This window comes from Osmerus eperlanus, chromosome 23 (assembly GCF_963692335.1).
Source record: "Osmerus eperlanus chromosome 23, fOsmEpe2.1, whole genome shotgun sequence".
Taxonomy (NCBI): Eukaryota; Metazoa; Chordata; class Actinopteri; order Osmeriformes; family Osmeridae; genus Osmerus; species Osmerus eperlanus.
The window spans coordinates 6,414,323-6,428,534 of record NC_085040.1 but is presented as its reverse complement, the minus strand read 5'-3'; the positions used below and the strand labels follow the sequence as shown (position 1 = coordinate 6,428,534).

General features: G+C 42.6%; 1 protein-coding gene across 29 annotated transcripts in view; it reads left to right on the top strand.

Annotated features, from left to right (window-relative positions):
• LOC134009783 (receptor-type tyrosine-protein phosphatase delta-like) overlaps positions 1 to 14,212 on the top strand; it is a 209,177-nt gene that overhangs the window by 25,392 nt on the left and 169,573 nt on the right. For all 29 annotated transcript variants that reach the window (XM_062449460.1, XM_062449458.1, XM_062449453.1 and 26 more), the window contains exon 4: positions 3,868 to 3,915. The gene's annotated coding sequence lies outside the window, so the exon portion shown is untranslated. The remainder of the gene's footprint in view (positions 1 to 3,867; positions 3,916 to 14,212) is intronic.

Genomic DNA, 14,212 nt, shown 5'->3' with positions numbered 1-14,212 from the left:
AGAGGCTGAATGGGTCTGCTTTGTAAGCCTGCAGTGAACTGAATACAACCAGACTATGCTTTTAGCTTTTAAATCCATCTTTTCTTTGTTGACCATGAAGGCGCCTTATTAAGTGCAATCAACGTTTTTAATAGCGACTATCAATAAGAGAGGCAGGCTATTTGTCACTGTCAGCACCAGACCCGTAGATATACATGTGATTGCGTGCCGGAAAGGAAACACCACAGTTTTCATGTTTTTCATTGCTGTTTGCCAAGAACTGCATGTACTTACACAATTTTAACCCATTGTAAATATAATTTAACAGTTTTATTTTTTGCTTTATTTTGATGTCAAATATATTTGTCATACACAGTATACCAGTGGTCATTCTGGGCAATTACATTCTTGTGACAAGGCAAGGCAACAGCCACATAGTAGAAAAAAAAAAGTTAACTAGGAATACTGGCAAAAACAGCAATACAGGTACTGTAGCACCAGCAATATATGTATTAATGTTTGTCATTAACAATGTTATGTACATTGTTTATCATCATAACAATATACAGCAAATAGCCAACAGTCTCGTGAATTAATCATTTACATATTGCAATATCCATCTCTTCCATCATCGTGACCATTATTATCAACACCATGACCATCATCATCCTTCCCATCCTTATTGGGAGAACATACCATAGGATATACTATTACTGATACATAATCAAGAACACCGTTTGTTTTTTGTCTGTGTGATTCAACACCAGATCCAAAAATGGATGCTGTATAGAGTCCCTGTAGACATATTAAATAATGATGGCTTTGGTGTTACAACAATGAGTGATGATTGAGTTAGTACAGCGCAATGGGTCTGAAATCCTAGCTCCCTCGGCAACCTAAAGCAATTTCCCCAATACAGCTGTTTCTTTCACTAGATTGAGTTCTGTTCTTTTGCAAGAGAACTTTAACATCTGATGCATGGTACCTTGGGCTGTAATGGTGTCTGGAATACCTCCATAAACTCTGACCACAATACTGCGAATATTTACAGTATGTGTCTGCATTAAACACAAGTCAACACATCAATGCAGTTTAAATTTGAAAGGGTAGTCACCATATGCACAAACAATATATTAGTGCTTACACACTCACACCCACACACCCACACTACACATAGCCCATGTAATGGGAGATTATGGGAAAATATTCGTATTCTCCCCATGACATGTAATCATAGCTTTAAGTGGATCTGGCATCCTTCACTGCCTAATAACTTCATTTTGTTTTTCACCAGATGACTCACGATCTCCTGCACATGCAGACTGAAGAGACAGATGGTGTAACAACTACAGGCTAAACCGATGAAAAGTCCTGCCTGTCTCTTCAGGAGCGGCGTGATTGTTCAGTTGGGTTCTGGGCTTTCATTTTAATGAAGCAATCTGTAGATTGGAGAGAGAGTTCAACAAACACCTCATCATAAAACATAACCTGTATAGACACACAGAGGTACTAGCAAAGAGGTACGAAGGTCAGAGGGCAGGATTTACAATAGGACGAGAGATAACATACAGGCAACAGGTGTGTTATTTAATCAGGCGGATACAACATCATAGACCTGTGCCTGTCATCAGAACACACAACATATGAACATATGAACAAATAATACTACAGAATAAATGAACAGGTGATAAGGCAACATCTGACCTACTAATTGGGATTAACACAAGCAAATAGGAAATCCCATTTAATCCACAGTATACTACTGGGAAAGTCAGCAATTGGACCACAAGATGGGAATGGTAAAGATAAACTCAGCATCTAGCTGATGGGTTGTCCATGAAAGCAATCAAGGTGAATAAACCTTTTCAGATTCAAATGTGAGACCTATATATTTTGAGCCGATGTCGACCAATCAGCATGCGTCAGCATACGATCACTGTTCGTAGAAGGTGGATGCCTATTCACCTTCTGTATCTTTCTAAGATTAAAATTATATTCAAATACGCCTTGGTTTTTAAACAAGCACTGTTTAAAAATACGAGGTTCTTTGCTCAGGCGTCTCCTGCTGATGTGTCCTAGTGTGGCGTTCACATGGAGGGAAAAGTAGAGAGCGATAAGAACAGGCTTTACATTTGTGAAAATGAAAATCACAAAAAAAATCCTAACATAAATGAATAAATTGTGCTTCTCTCTGGAGCGTCTCCCACACAGCGCAAGCTGACGGAGACATCTGGCAGGTGTGAAGATGTTGTGTGCTGTGCCCCATGATGGCTGACTTTCCCACCTCCATTACCTTAGGCCCCGTAATCTTGATGCGGGGCTGGGGACAGAGATAGTGGTTGGAGGGCAGTGCTGTTAACTGGAGCGGGACAGTGTATATTCTGGCACAGCGCAACACAAAGTCGACTGTTGCACCTGCACGAGGCAGCTGGCTTCGGAGATCCAGGGATCGTCTCTGCTTGGAAATACCCCAAACTGTTGACACTTAATAGGTCTCACGTCACACATTGTGAAATGTAAAAATATTTGCTGGGGCCTTGAGTGTTTGTTGTTAGAAAAATAATTGGTAGTTATAGCTTCTTAATAGTATTTTTTTTTTTATTAATTTCCTTGTTTACAGCGAATAATTAGCATACTGGGAAACTATATAATGCCATAGTCAGACAAAATCTATAGTTAAGTAGTCAAAATGTACAACATTACTTTATTTCACTACCACCAAACTCCAAAGAAGTATGTAAAATGATTTTCTGTAAACATTACACCGTACAAAAGTGATGACTTTGGCCAAAATGAATTATTTTATAAACAAAAACAAACACACGCTCCCTCTCATCACTGGGCTCAGTGTTCTACCCTGTGACACATACTAAATACATTCTCCTAGATCTCAAAGCTGCCCCCCTCTCCCCCCAATCCTTCACACATGGTGACAAGCTATGGTTTGTTTTATTCAGCTCTATATTGTTGGGGGAGACCACAGGTCGGATGTAGATCTAGGACCCTTTCTGTTTGACGGCAACGGCTCAACTCACGACACAAACAGGAACCGAAAGCACGTGGTCCAATCTTATGTTGCTCATAAATAGGGATGCACATTTAATCGCATTTTTAACATTTATAAATGTTCTCACCTCCAATGTCACCATTTTTGCTATCTGTTTTGTCTTAAAAACAAGCGGATCTCAGGGTTACAGGGGTCTCTCCCAAACTAGCTAGCGAGAGAAAGCAGTGACTACCTTTCTCTCTATATATGTCATGTTTAACCAATGAGCTGGCGGAAGTTGTGCTTGGCATTCAAAGTGATGCCTTCATGTTTTGGCAGCCTTTGACTTCAGTTTGTTTTGGGGAATGGAGATGAGAGTCTCACTGAAACACTCTCAAGCTGCCTGGAATTCAGAAGCTCCTGCAAGTGTTGGTTTGGTCTGGGTGAACTGAAGAAATGGATGTTTGAAGTTGCATCATATTTTGTTGCAGAGGCATCATTTAGAAATGCTCTTCAGAAATATCCAAAAAGTACATTGTCGGTTTGGTTAAATAATACGTTTCCTTTGCAAAAAAAATTAATAATAATTAATAATTAAATCCACTTCCCTTGTAACCACGATTTGAAATTGAAAATGTCTTCTCAAAATCCAATTACCTTCGTTTATCAAGGCTGCCTCTCCACATTGTCTAACATGGCAAAACCATGCTATTGGTTCCCAGCCTAGACACCTGGTGTGGTGTGTCCCTCTGCTTACTGTTCCCAGCTCACTCCTCCAAGCCCTTGAGGCCCTGTCTTCATTAAAGAAGCTCCTCACTGGATCAATCACTGTCAAGAGTGCTGCTCTGTAATTGTGCCGCTGCCTAATCATGACTGACGTTTCATCCTCTTCACTGTCACAGGTCCCAGGAGAGAGAATGTTCCATGACTTTCACACCTTCAACCTCAAGGTAAGCCCTGCACAGTTAACAAATGCTGTGTGTGTGTGTTTGTCTTGTCTGTGTGTGTGTGTTTTGGGGGGTGACATGGTTAATAGGAACTGGTTCCTTGAAAAGATGGCCACGTTCAGTGGCTGGCATGTGATTCAAGCACCGTGGATGTGTGCGGGGGTGAGTTGTGCGGATTGATAAGCCTGACTGCTGAATAGCCACAGGGGATGTTAGGATACTGTGTGATATCATTGCAATCCATGATGACAGTCGCCATCCTTTGAAGCAAATCAAACCGATAACAACCGCCAGCAGAATGGCAGCGCAGCCCTGAGTCTAGAGGCATCAACTCATTTCTCCAGGACTGTACAGCAGGACAAAGCCAACAGATTGTCATGTGATCATTATTCAGACTCCCTCTTTAAAGCTTCATAACCCACGGTCGTTTGGACTGTAAAAAAAGACTTGTGCAGTGTTACATTTACATCATGCCGTATGCTGAGGAAAGAGTGAGCTGTGGTTGAACTCACATTTTGGTTCAAACTTGGCCGTGGATTTCAGTCACTATTAATAACTTCACACACACACACACGTACACCACACAAACACACACAATCATGTAATTGTGTAGTTTAACTAAAGTTTGCTGACTTTAGAATTGCACTGAATGAAGTGAAATATTCACTACTTGTCTACATACCTCCAAATCAAAGGCAATTTATTGCCAGACCGTTTATTTGAAACCATAGATCTGCACGTTGACATTCATCCCTTTTTCAATAAGATGCATCTCCCAGCTGCCTGGCGCTTATCTTTATGACTCTATAATCTAAAGTAAGTATTTCTGTTCCGACTCATTTCATGCCATCATGCACTTTGGTGATCTAATGGAGGCCTTTGCCAGGCTTCACATCCGGCCTCCTCTATTTACTCAGCATTACAGGCAAAGCACAACATAATCAGCCCCTGAATTTGTATTTCATGAAAGGCATCAACATTAGGGTGCTTGTTGATTCTGTCAACCCCCTTATTCCCATACATATACGCACACACTTGCACTAACACACACACACACACATTTACACACGCACGCATACACAAACACACACAAGAGCCGCACAGCCTTGTTTTGATCAATTTCACTCTCAAATCTGTCCGCATCTGAATGTTAACCGACTTGCTCCACAATCCGCTTTTGATGGATGACCCCTCTGAAACAAATCCATTTCACGGCTAAAATAATTCCACGAGTCTCACACACTGTTATTGACATATTGCAACAAATGGGATCATTTTTTTTTGCTCCACATGAAAGGAGCATTATGATAAAATGTGGTCATTTTCTCTCTTTATCCCCCTTTCCTGCCACCACTCCTGCCCCTCAAAGCTCAGACACGGTGACACCAAGACAGACACTGGATTACAAATTTTCCATGCATGGATAAACCCTCTATTCAATGTGAAATTGGCAAAAAATACGCCTTAATGTTTTCCACCAGGCAGTGTCAGTCTCTGGCGGGCATGGTTCGAGTTAACAGTCATTCCTGTGGATTTTGTTGTGTGGTTTTCAAAAAAGGATGATCCTGTTTCAGTCCCTGCAGCAGTCCCCTCCAAGTGATTCTAACAATCGTTGTGCCTTAAACAGATTGTTGACAATATGCCATAGATAACTAAATGCGTTTGTGTGGCTTTTCATGGTTCTCTCAATCTGTTTCTTGAGTAGTGTTACACATGGAACACATGGAACATGTGTATGTATTTCTATTGAAGCAAATCAATGGCCTGGGAGTATGCAGAATAATGTTCCTCATCTACTTGTAAAACACTAGGTCGTCTCTGCTGTTGATTGATGCAGCACATAGAAATGCTAAATTCTCTCTTGACATGGCATATGTTACTGTGAAGAATGGTTCTCCCGGTCCCTGTTGTCTCATTTTCCAAGCAATACGCTGAATGGAATATGGAGGGTGAAATACTGTATAAAAACGGGTTGCTTTGTAAGAAGAGGATCCATGTATCCGCCCAATGCTTGGCGAGAGCTAAGGCTCTCCTGTTGTTGCTAGGGGTTGTCAGAGATCTATTCGGGCGACAGACGGGATGGAACCTCGACTGGCCGAGACGCGTTCTGAGAGTGGGGCGAGGACTTGTATCGCAGTAACACTGACATGACCTTAAGGCAGGTCAGTTTGCAGCATCTGTGTGAAGTCCACAACTTGTCCAAATGTCTACTTCCTGGTGCCAGAACAAGCACTCTATACTGGTTGATCGTACTGGAACTCAGACTCATTCTTATCAAACCGAGTGGCACGGCATTGTGTCTACTGGGGGGGACTATAGGGGGCGTACACCTTTGTCATTGAGGATTCTGCTCACTGTATGAGGAGAAGGTCAACCAATGCTAAACTCCCCCTCTCACGGCTGATGATTGTTTCATTAAACGTTGACAGGCCGTTTGAGAGAGAGAGAGAAAGAGAGAGAGAGAGAGCTGCCTCACTTGTACACAAACAGATGTCTAATCAGGAGGCAGGCACACTTCTGCTTTGCGGGTGTGATACAGAAGCTTGATACATGATCACTGTCAGATATCCAAACTCTTGGAAGAAGGAAGCACGACACTGTAGATGTTAAGTCATGTCCTGTCTACTGTGGAAACTGTGATGGTGGACCGTGATGTCGGCACTGGTGATACATGTAAGTGGCACAGGAAACCACATTTCCGTAGTTGAGACTATGTCATACGCATACCTCAGAATGAAAAGTCACCAAAAATGTATAGTTTTTGTCGGAGAGATGACCTCAGGGAACCCAACTAGCGCTTGCCCTTGTGTATTATCAACCATTTTTAATACCTGGGATGTCAACTTTAGCTAAATCACAAAAAGTTTGGAAGTTTAAGACGTCAAACGTAATCAGTGCAATCAGTACAAGTAATCATGCTTGCTTCTCCTCACCAGAGTGAACACCCCCCCATGCAAGAATAAGGCAGCTGTATGAACACCTTATCAAGACAGGATTACATTTTGACTTTGATTAGCATCTACAGGGAGGGATTATAAAGACCACATTTTAAGAGATCTCATTGGTGTGTGATGTTTTTTTTTTTTTTATACAAATGGATCCCAAGTGATGTCGATTTGAGTTTGCTGCCCAAAAAAGTAACTCATGTTTCACATTTAATACAAATAAATCACGATAGGCCATCATTGGAAATAAACTTTGAATTTGCACTTTACTTGTGTCACTTTGTTTTTTCACTCGATTATTCCTCTGGATAGCGAGCCAGGCCTCCGGAAATTAAATGTTTGCGCTCAGAACTCCAAATGACTGATAAGCGATATCTGCAACTCCAGCGAACATTGGGATTACGCCAGAGAGGGTTGGAAGGGGGAGGTTGCAGATGGAGACGTGTTGGGACTTCTTCTCTGAAGCCCGGCAAACAGCCTTTCTGCTGATTGGTTTGATGGATTAGGAGCACACTGCATTTTGCTCTTGACAAATCTTGACTTGACTTGACTTATCTTTGTTCAGCTAGCAGAATATGTTTTGTAGGTCACTTGCTGCCATGTTCCCGCTTAGTCTAATACTGTAATTACCATATAAGTTGAATCATCTGTGATAATTATATATTTCGAGGCCTACTTTAGCCTGATAATAGGATTCCCTTTTCTCTGCCAATGTCCCATCCCTCAGTGTTGGCTAAAACTAGATTTTTCCATTACACACGCCAAACATAAACACAAAATAGTTAATTATCTTTCACCAACAAACTTTTTCTGAAAACAGGATACAATTGAAATGTTATCTTTTTGTTTGTTTATCTCATTGCAAGGATTGTTTTTCAGGGGTCATTTTACCATGAGCTGTAAACTGGATAACACAGTTTTATATTATAATGACTCTTGTTCAAGATGATTTACACTGTTGATAAATCTATCAACAGCAACTATTGGCAAAGACAATATGACAAAAGGAAAACGTTAATGAATGTGTGATTGCAGTTCAGCATAGGTCACATGTTCTTTTATGGAAGTAATGAAATACTGTATACTACAGTGGCCTACCGCTGGAATCATAAATCCCCCAAAAAGTCATTTTGGAAAGAGAGCTCAAGCAAACATACTTTTCCCAAGCACACTGAATTGTGGCTTTGTGCATGGAGGCACAATGCCACTGAGCAGTAACATAGTTTAGTCTTCAGTAACATCTGTGGCCGTGTCCCTAATTACACTGTTCCTTTGTTCGAGAAAAACAGGACGAAGGAAAACACCTGACATCGGGAAAATCGTTGAATGCACTTCTAATTAGCAGGCCTTAGCATGGCGAAGGCACCAAACATAGAGTATGCAGGATTGTCATATCAGCTTCCTTATTGTCCAGCGCAGGACTGCACCAAATGCAATGCAGCCAAACACTCAGCCGAGCACCTGAACTCTGAACCAACGCAACTGGCATTTTGTTTTGTTTAAAGTATTCATCTCCCCCGCCGACTCCATGACAACAAAGTTAAGAGTGCAACAATGTTGGTTTGGCCCACATTCACCTACTGACTCATTGAGATGACGCTGCAGTCGTTGATTAATTAAACATTTGCACGTGTAATGACTTTTGCTTGGGAAGAATTTAAACATCAAAATGATGCCGAATGTACAGTGAGCAGAGTGGTAATCGAAGGGACGGGGAGAGATGGTGCCGGAGGTGTTTTCGGACTTGTTTAGGGGCAACATCGGCATATCGATGCACTCTGTCTGTGTCGGTTCAACATCTATAGAACCACAAGCTCATTCCTTGATGTCTTCAAACATCGACTGGCAGTGGATCACAAGTGTGCTTACTATGTGCTTTTCAGTGGGTCTGGGGAGGGGAAGGAGGTTTGAAGTTTGTCCGTGTTAGGTGTACTGGTTGACTGTTTAGGTTTGATGTTTTAGGAGTGTGTGTGTGTGTGTGTGTCAGTGTGCTTGTGTCAGCTGTGGACGTGCGTTGGATCTCCATACACAGATTAAGGACAGGCAGTCTTCTCTCTCAGCACATATCCTGGAAATGTCCCTTTAATACTCATATTGTACTCAATAGCAAAACACGGTAAGGTTAACATATTTAGCATTCAGAAGTTAATACATGCCTGGCGTAATTAGTTTCATTTAATTGACATAGGTGTAAGAAATAAACAAAATAGTCCGAGAAAGACTCGGATTCGGATCCGGATTCGGATCAGTTGCCAGTTGAGGTGGCTCGGGCATCTGATAAGGATGCCTCCTGGACGCCTCCCTGGTGAGGTTTTCTGGGCACGTCCCACTGGGAAGAGGCCCTGGGGAAGACCCAGGACACGCTGGAGGGACTATGTCTCTCGGCTGGCCTGGGAACGCCTCGGGGTCCCCCAGGAAGAGCTGGTGGAAGTGGCCGGGGAGAGGAAAGTCTGGGCCTCCCTGCTTAGGTTGCTGCCCCCGCGACCCGACCCCCGGACAAGCGGAAGATGATGGATGGATGGGTCCGAGAAAGACAATCCAAGTAAAGTTCCCTGCGCTGCGCGGGTGTCCGTTAAGCGGCTCCACCATTGGCGCGTTTCATCAAACCCTCAACATTGAAATCTGAAAATGAAGTCGACCTTCACACACAGCCGCAGGACGTACAGCAAAGCCAGAGTCAGTTATATGACTTCACACGCTTCCCCCCCCTTCTCTTCCCTGTGTGATAAGCCATCTACTTTTCCGAGAACACCGGGGATAATAAAGGCCTTATCTGCTTTTGGTATTAGATATTAACACCTCATCAAAGCAAAGCCAGCGGTTGGCTCTCCTCCCTCTTCAAATTTACATTAGCCCAACAATGTCTCCCCAAGAAATCATATCACACTTCAATTAAGTTAGAGTTGAATGGAAGGGAGACGATTGCTAACCGTCACTTGAGGCAAGTGTGATTTGTCCAATTGCTGAAGTATAAAAAACAAAGTTGAGCTCAGGAATTTTAGGAAGGGTTTTAAAGGCTGAATTTACATATGAAATGCACTCTGATATATCTATCACTCTGAATGCAAAAATGCAGACACTTCATACTGTATACTAATAGTGTATAGAGGTACATAGTGTATAGAGGAACTGTTTGAAAACCAGACTGGGTCAGGGCCTATGACATGGACTGCACACAGGTTATAGAGTAAACACCATAGCCTGACATTATATGGGTTTCTGGGACCAGGATGTAAATACGTAATTTAAAGTTATTATTGGTATAACTCATTATGCATCTTCTTTAAACAAATAAAACTGTATGTGTATTTATGAACATTATGTGTCCATACATATATTTTTAATAGTAATCTAATGTTAACGTGACTTATTTTCTTGAGGAAAACATTGATTTCATTAAATGTTTCAGTTATTCTATGAAAAGTGAAATCCTTTTTCTCCATAAAATATCTGGAGCCATGGGGCATGCTATGGTGTTGGAGTGCAAAGGTTTCAGAAATCTTATCATCCCTTGTGGCATCTTTTGTCAGGTTGTGAGAAAAAAAAGAAGAAATATTAACTGGAAAATATAGCTTGGAGATATAGAAAATAAATTACTTCAGCGTGGCAAGGAAAGGAAGATTGTAAGATTCATCAAGTCAAGATGAAAATGTCTGCTAAGTCTGTGCCCTACAGTACCTTGGAAATTTGAGGGAAAATGAAATGGCCTTCAAGCTCTCTGTGATTGTGCAAGCAAAGGTGTGTTTCTCTCTCAACAATGTATTGACAAGCTGTAAATAACTCGACTGATGCTATGGATTCAGACGTTTGTTGCAGTGCGATTGGTCACACTCTTATCAGTAGTTGAGGTGCCTCTTTTTTAATGAAGTGTGCACAACAGCATACACTCTAGGCATCCCGAAGGGAGAAACTACACGAATAGTCTATAAAATACTTGAATGTTAGTACTCACCGCCTCCTTTGGACTTTTAAGACTGACTATCCTGTAAAACAGCTTGACTGGCAAAATCCATACTTGTACAGATAAGTGAACGTGTTAGATAGATAAAGGTTAACCTATTAAGAATATCCGTCTGAAGCCAATTTTACACATTCAGCTAAAGAAATAGTGAGGGGGATGGGGGAAAATAAGAAAGTCAATATTGATTGATCTGGAGCCTTGGCAATTACCTCCCTGTGCAGAAGACCATGTTAAGGTCACTATTATCTTAGCTCATTTTATGGGTCAGCGGTCTGGTTTTTGCTGAAATAAATTAGCGGGGTAAACACTTTACCTCACCTTGATAAGATTTACAGCCACTGTAAAAGCTTTGCATATGTGTGGTACCAGAAACGACCCCTTCCTCTGTTCTGAACTGTAATGGCTTCAGGTGAAGGATGGAGTGTTAATTTGGCCTATTATGATAATGTCACCGTTTCTAGAGGCGCGAGTTCAGCGTAGGAGTAACACAGCGAGAAACTTCTTAGGGGCGATTAAAAATAGAATGTGTCCCAGTTCAAATTGGAGGATAAGATCATGTCTTGCAATGAATTCTAGCATCATTTAGTTTCAGAGCTGATGTATGGAAATTGCTTTCTCATGACAGTATACATCAGACAACCTCGCATGAAATAGTCTGTTGGTATATCATGTGAAGTGGTTAGGAAGACTCAAGTACACATACTACTCACCTACATACTTATACATTGGATACTATGCATGAAGTCCGACATATGAACATGTTGTGGTAAGGCCGCAGGCATTCCATAAGGCACACAGTATCCTCTCAAATCGAAAGGCCTGTGGGTCGCAAGGCACACATCTCTGTCATGTTTTTAAGATCCAAATAAATTCAATTTCCAATGCAATGATCTCTCTAATGACAAATCAATGGCCCTCTCTCTCTCTCTCTCTCTCTCTCTCTCTCTCTCTCTCTCTCTCTCTCTCTCTCTCTCTCTCTCGGCCGGTGTCCCAGAGGGCCAATCAGGAGGATGAATTCATCAGTGGGCCGGAGACTGGACCCTGGGGGATACCTCCCCCTCCTCTCCCCCCCTGTGATCAAACAGAATGCTGTGTAGTGTGTCCAACCAGTCTCCCATTATTACCAGGCTAGTGCTCTTAATGTTGGCCCACGGAGGGAAGGGCGAGCCGGCGATATCGATCTAATGAAAGTGCTATTTATATTCTCGCAAATCCTCTCGCCCGTGATTAGAAAAGCACTTTACAACGACAGCTGGCCGGTGCTCTCTGAATGTGCGGTGCAGAGCGTCCATTTTCCATACCGTCCGGGCGTGCGTGTGCGATGCTATCCTGCCCTGATGGAGGATCAGCCGTTTTCCTGTCCTCAAGCGATTTCAAGTTGAATTTGCATTGTATTAGCAGGAGGAATATCTGTCATGGTGATCACCGTGATTACACTGACAAACAGTCATTATCATACAATTTAGGTCCTTTGTTACGAGCCACCTGCAAATCGACAGAAAACACGTCCACATTTGCCTGAACCCCGTGCATATTGTGTGCACTGTTCACACCGGTTATTAACAGCAACACTCTTGTCACCGGCCGACCCTTTTGATAACAGGAACACGGCCTTGTTGTGTCAAAGCATATGGTTAACTGTACCATAGATAAGCCTTAATCCCCCCTAGGCTTGATGTAATGCATAGTAAAACAGGAGCAATGCAACCCACGCACATACAGTGCATGGTTACATCGCTCACATGTTAAAGGGAACGTAGTTCTGTGGGGATACCAGTCGACGTTGTGAGGGGACGTGACTGCCCTGAGCTCGCGTCACGCATGCATTGATGTATGCAGCCTTTGCATTCATGTGGAGCCCGTGGTGTTTACACATAGTCTAGCCAGGGCGGCACATTAATAAATGCACCCTTCAAGCGGTTGCTTCGGGACGACATATTGGACTGCACATGCACAGAGGCTGTGTGCTTGATTTGCTGTTTTCTTCTCGCGCCAACACGGCGGTACGGTTTCAGTCCAGAACCAGAAAGAAAACGGCTATTTCCGGCGCAAAACCTCTGTATCTTAATGATGTCGTCATACATTTTTTTTTGATTAATTGTCCCCTGGAGATTCAAGCTTTTCATCAAATAAGGATCTTAATTCAACAAATCCCTTCCAGATAGCGGATCCACGTGCTCCTCCTAGGCTTGTCTGCGCTGGCTTCTCTAACGCGGGGCCACACTGCCCATAAGCAGACCGTGAGTGATTAGCACTCCTCTGCCATTGACATCATTTGCATTTTAATAGACCATAATTACAACTTCGGGAGAAGAAAAAAAATTGGAAGTTAGAAGAATGTTTGAATTACTCCTCAACTCCGTGGCCCTCCTCAAGTGATAACAGTCAGACCATAGGCACTAATTGTCTGGATGGTTGATTACAGCTTGGAGGTTTCGGGATAAATGTTGTTTAAAATCGTATGGGCAGTTTAGAACAATAATCACAATAACACACTAATGAGTTAACACTAATGTTGCCAATTGCGGGAGTCAGGCGGCTGAGCGGTGAGATAGTCGGACTAGTAATCCGAAGGTTGCCAGTTCGATTCCCGGTCATGCCAACTGACGTTGTGTCCTTGGGCAAGGCACTTCACCCTACTTGCCTCGGGAGAATGTCCCTGTACTTACTGTAAGTCGCTCTGGATAAGAGCGTCTGCTAAATGACTAAATGTAAATGTAAACTGACAGAACAGGAAGAAGAAAAAAAAACATAACAATCATAAACTTGATTAAAACCATCAATTTGAGGTGGAACTAATGCCTTTTTAGTTGGCTTTTGACATAATGCAACGATATTTGTTATTCTACCAATAATTAAGTTTCTTAGCGGCAATCAGTTAAGTGTGGCCTGCTGATTAACCATAGCTGAACTGTAGCTGTTCGCCTGCCAGGATGAGACACTTTGTCTGGGATTTGGAGAAGGATGTCTAACCTGGAAACCAAAGCCCATGTGACCCTGTAAGGAAGACTGACAACACAATAATACTTCCCACACCTAATCTTTCATTGGAGGATTATCAGATTAAAGGCCCCGCTTGTTTAAAGGCTTGGTGACTATCGAAAAAGTTGATCTGTCAAGTTTATCTTACACTTGTCGTACTGAGGCGGTGTTGGGCTATACAGTTGGCTGTGCATCAGAGATAAGGAAACAGGGATGGGGGGAAGTGTGTGTGTGTGGTTGGGGGGGGGGGGAGGCTGAATGGAATCTACCCCCAAAAGGAGAAACCGGGCAGATGTAAACTCGGACACAACAGCACTTTATCTCGTTTGAGAAATGGACCCCCACCGAGGCCCCAGCCAGCCTGTGGGATTCAGTTGATTCCCCTGACCCCTTGTGTGTGACGGACTTGCCC